The sequence below is a fragment of the Helianthus annuus genome, chromosome 11 (assembly GCF_002127325.2).
Source record: "Helianthus annuus cultivar XRQ/B chromosome 11, HanXRQr2.0-SUNRISE, whole genome shotgun sequence".
Classification (NCBI taxonomy): domain Eukaryota; kingdom Viridiplantae; phylum Streptophyta; class Magnoliopsida; order Asterales; family Asteraceae; genus Helianthus; species Helianthus annuus.
Window position 1 is genome coordinate 156214734 of NC_035443.2, and position 5484 is coordinate 156220217.

The 5484-nt window shown below is 35.2% G+C and overlaps 1 long non-coding RNA gene across 6 annotated transcripts; it reads left to right on the forward strand.

Annotated features, from left to right (window-relative positions):
* The first annotated feature begins 601 nt into the window (after positions 1-601).
* On the forward strand, positions 602-4580 carry LOC110891178. Of its 6 annotated transcripts, none has more exons than XR_004873108.1 (8): positions 602-1014; positions 1110-1492; positions 2144-2239; positions 2379-2569; positions 2682-2768; positions 3859-3984; positions 4057-4256; positions 4339-4580. It is a non-coding gene; the product is annotated as an uncharacterized LOC110891178 (long non-coding RNA). The 6 variants fall into 6 exon arrangements; XR_004873110.1 differs by having other exon boundaries at positions 602-822; XR_002565080.2 differs by having other exon boundaries at positions 602-1492.
* Positions 4581-5484: the final 904 nt, after the last annotated feature.

Sequence of the window (5484 nt, forward strand, 5' to 3'; positions counted from 1 at the left end):
CACGCCCCTTCCACACCTCACTTTTTTAGGTGTGGACTGGTGAAGCCCACACCTGCCACGTGTCGAGCAATGCTACCAACCCAAGCCACTCCACACTCCATAGTCTTAGTTGGGAGTGATACATCCAATAACCCTTTAGTTTAGACCATGAGGTGTGGATGAGCTTGGGTTAGAGGCGTTACTCAAGACGTGACGAGGGTGAGATTCACAAAGTAATACTAAAAAACTAGGGGTGTGGTGTGGCGTGGCCAGCCATGTGGATATTTTTTTTTATTTGGCAACGATTACCCCCAACAGCTAGATTGAACCAACCAGCCATGTCACCCAGCCCCCGTCCCCAACCCACGCCTAGGGCTGTCCAAAAAGCTTGCGGCTCACAGCTCCCTTGATATGGCTCGGTTTAAAAGTGAGCCAAGCCGGCTCGGCTCGGTTAGAAAGTGACCCTAGCTCGGCTCGGCTAGTGACGAGCCAAATTGGCTCGGTTTGACTCGTTTGGTAGCTCGGCTCAGTTTAGCTCGAATTATTTTACTTATTTTTTAAATTGAAATATGTTTGTTTCCCTCCACTTAAAAATCAGATTCCCGCTTAGGTTTTAATTTCACCTAAATCGAACTCTCCCTCCTTTGCACCCAAGATCTACCTCCACCCCAGATCTACCTCCTTCACATGCCAAATTTGGTTCACCTTCGCGTGATTAGTGGTGGCAATGATTCTCCCTCCTTCGCACACCAGATTGAGAACCATACCTCACACCAACGTGAAGGCCACAAGCCCGCCCAAAAACCCTAATCACACCCGTATCCTTCACTACCGACATATTAGGTTTGCATTTCTCGTGGTATTTTGCTGCTAATAACAAGTTTATACTTAAGTTAGCATATAAATGTGGTGTTGATAGTTGGTTTTGAAGGTCTCTATGTTTGAAGACCATGTGTTTGATGAAATGCCTAAATGAAAATTAATCAAGAGCTCAATTTTGTTTTTCCTAAATGCCATGTGTTCGAGTTTTGAAAGGTCATTTCTTGAAAAACAATAATTAGTTTGATAATTATCATTAAGGTGCATATGTCCAATCTTCTTAAAATGTTATTTGTAACATGTCTTCACAGACATCTAAGTTACACCAGAAATGGGCTGCCAAAAAATAGGGTGTTATGAGCCGATTGGAAGTAGCATACCTGATGTATTGAGCAAGAGTGGGGACTCGCTTTGCCCCCGGTGTGACTATTTGCAGGAAATGAAAAACCACATTCTTGTTTCGTGTCTTAGGGCAAAACACTTTACTGGTCCATCGATGTGTGGCTCAAAGTACCGTCACTTTGTTTCCTCATCTAAACTATAATTCAGTTCCTCCATCGCAGCATTTGTTCTTTCAAGCTTTTCTTCCGATGAAATTCTACTTCAGGTATCATTATTGGGTTACAGGATTGATACAAAAGATGAGGTGTAATTTGAACCCATCTCTTTCATATGCAAGTTCGATAGAGCCATTGTAAGTCTTGATTGTTGATAATTAACTTGATATTCGTAAAAAACTAAGAAAATCAATGGTATTTAGCCCTATTTATTCTGTTGAATATCCCCCCTTTTAGTCTGAATCTCAATTGAAATATGCAGTCAATCGGCTATCTACATAGCTGCTGCTCATGAATTAAGATCAAGTTACTCAACAGTACCTTTGTTTTATCTATTGTTTAACCTAAAGAGTTAGTAATTATAGGTTTACACCAGTGCCTTGAAGCTTGTGCGATTCATGGCCAGCACATAAAATCCAACTTATACACATAAAATTTATTAGAGAATTAGGATCAGTGATGATAACATTCTTAGTTACCTTCGATGAATATATGTTCTTTTGCAGCTTCGTTTTACCTGATTTAAAGTTTAGATATCTTATGGTGTCACCAGTGGGAGTTTATGTTGCTCCACCTTGTGACTGGAAACAGTTTAATTATTTTGAACCATGAAAGACATTAACATGTATCGTTCTATTCATATGTTTATGATGATTTATAGCTGTAAGCGCCATTTGTTTATTTATTTATTATTTGCTATTGTAGATGCATGATGATGAGCATAAAACTGATGACCTACCAGCAACCAGAGTTTAAATTTATGGTTTTTTATTGTTGCTTTGTTACAGTGCACTGGCGGATGTGTAGATGCTCTTATCAACAACCATTGCGATTTTGTACATATGATTGTATTCACTTTGTGAAGTGGTTCCTATGCATATATGGTAAGTAAATTTAAATAGTAAATGTGATTGCTGATTCCATACCTAAAAAAGATGTATGTGTTTCTGTTCTAAGTTGTCTCTCTTGTAGTAGGTACACCATTAAAATCTGTATAATTATTAATGTGTTGTGATGGCTTAGGAGCATGAGGATGATGGAACATGTATATTCTTTAAAGAAGGGATTCGCAAAAGGAAATGTCATTCCCTACATATCCTCATGAATATCAGAATCCAAATGCTTCCAGTGATATCATTTCAGATGAAACAGTCTCAACATGGAACATCTTGATTCACCCATGTTCGAACAGAAAAATCTGGACCGTCAAAAAGGTATGTGAATTTCACCCTTGTTTTATTTATCTTATATATTATATATTGCATATACTCTTGTGGTGTCTTGTTAATACATTTTTTTTTAAATTTTCATGTATTATTCATTAAGTTTTATTGTTATTGGATGGCGTAACTTAATGAATCCATAAGAAATCTCCATAGGGATGCTTGTGTGTTCAAAGATCTATAAGGCAAGGTATGTTATTTGTTTTAAAGGTTCCATAAATGTTCCAGTAGGTGATTAGGATGGTTTCAAATAGAAGCTCTTGATTGTTTTATTTTTGTTGTTTATTGTTTTTAGAAAACAATTGGTGTGTCTGAGGGTGTAAACGAGCCATGCCGAGTCCAAGCTCGATTGGGCTCGAGCTCGGCTTGGTTCGAGCCTACTTTTTTGAGGTCGAGCTCGGCTCGACTTGAGTTAATTTTCTTTTGGGAACAATCTCAAACGAGCTAAAAGCTCAGCTCGATCTCGCTTCAATGGTTGAACGAGCCAAAGCTCGGCTCGCCACTGTTATCATTATTATTATTATTATTATTATTATTATTATTATTATTATTATTATTATTATTATTATTATTATTATTATTATTATTATTATTATATATAAAAACTAAAATGGCGTTTGGACTCGTTTAGGCTCGCGAGCCTAAACGAGCTTTGTATTTTAGGCTCCAGCACAATAAAGAAATGAGCTCTATTTTAGGCTCGAGCTCGGACTCGTTAAAGCTCGGCTCATTCAAGCTTTTAACCGAGCCGATAATGAGTAGCTCTCGAGCCTCTGGCTTGTTTACACCCCTAGGTTCTTTTGTGTAAAAAAATTGGGTTTTTAATAAAAAAATATATTTTATGATTGGCTTGATTGATAAGCGTGTAATATGTTAGATTAGAATAACATATTGACTAGATTATATATATATATATATATATATATATATATATATATATATATATATATATATATATATATATGGTATTTTGATTTTTTTAATCAAACTTTAGTTACTGAATATCAAATTTTAATCAAATGTTTCATTCCATGATCACTGTTATTGTTGTAATTAGTAAAAATACTTCAGTTATGTAATTTTTTGTACATATTACAATATACTATAATTTGTATTATACATACTATTGTAAATTTTGGTACGCATTATCATATTTTTTTCTATTATCAACACTTTGTAATACACGGTCTATAACCTAGTTATATAATAAATATAATCGATGCTCAAATTGTAGAATATATTTTTTTTTCCAAATTAACAACACCCCATACTTCCTGCAGAGAAGAGGGATTGCTTATGAAATGTTACAGTGTGTACATGGATGAACAATCATAACAAACGATGACGTTTAGGAACTTTAGTGATCAAGTATGAAGAAAATCTCATTGGTAGTTCACCAAGAAAAGGTAAGTTTTTAATGTTTTCATACCCTACACAAGTTGTAGTTGTTGTACGATACTTATTTAGTTATTTTGCAGGTATAAAATGGTAGTTATTTTTACTATCATTGGGCAGTATACGAAAGCTTTGTTTGGTGGACCTACCAACTTAAGGAACATATGATTTCCTCTAAAGATGAAGTTATTTAAATCAAATCTCGTGGGTTAAGAAAACTTATGCTGGAGGTTGTTACGTTTGGTTCCATTTTGTGGGATGTTGAGAGCTACGCTGGTTCAAGGTAATATCTAAAATAAATATTTCGTTGGGGACTCTGATTAGTCAACTAACATGTATCAATTTTGTTTTGTATATGTCGACAGGATCAAGTTAAGATGATGATAGCGGAGTCTTCATGAGAGACATGATGGAGTGGACGCATATGTTGTATGTGGTCGTGGGATTGCATGGCTAGGATCGAACACTACATATGATAACAAGGTGTTTCGTATTACAAAGAAGATGAAGATGTCTATTGTTTTATTAGTAACCGTTGTGATTGTGTGATTTATTTTATATTGTAAATAAATAACAGTTTTAAGTAATCAAATTAATTTGATGAACATTTGTAGTGCCAAAGAAGTTGTTTGTTTTTACCGACACAAAACTTGTGCCACAAAAGTCTTTTATATCAAGGCAAAACAAAAGTATATGTATGTAATTATGAATAGTTTTGCGACACAAAATATGTGCCACAAAAATCCATTTATATATTGTGGTGGTAGAAGTGTCTTAATATGTTCTTTTTAGGACGCTATTTAAGTTGTCTATAGACATATTATGCAACTACAAAATTGATTTCATAATCTTATTTGGTATATTAGGACCCTTTTCTTGGTACTAAATTAGCTATAATGTTATATCATAAGGGTCCTATCAATTAGTTTCTAAGGACGCTTGTAAGTGAATAAAAAGATTAAAAGTATGTAAGCACATGTTAGAACATTATAAAAGTGTCCTAATATGTTTTTATTAGGACACTATTTTGGTTTTTCAAAGACGGATTACGCGACCATAAAATTGGTTTCATAATCTTATTAGAGATGTTAGGACGCTTTTTTAGTTCCGGGACTTATTACGACCCCTTTACATGAAACACTTTTACCGTTGGTCCTATTAAATGAAAGGTCCTATAAAATAGCATTTTAGGACGCTTTTGCGCGTACTATAAACCCAGTTTTCTTGTAGTGCGCGTTTCGCTCCGGACGATCCATGATTTATTCGTTTGAAGGTACGAGCATCATTTAGGGTTACTATACAGTATATTTACCCTTCGTTGACATTTTTAACCCTCGAATATACATACTTTCAAGGTTTGTCAACTTTAGTCCTTTATTTAATGTTTAATACCACGCGTAAACTCATGACACGTGTTAACACATTATTGGACCCAAAATTTCGAGGTGTTACACCGACCAACTTATCCGACGGTGCGTACATGGTAGTGAAGCAAGAAGAATTCTCCGCCA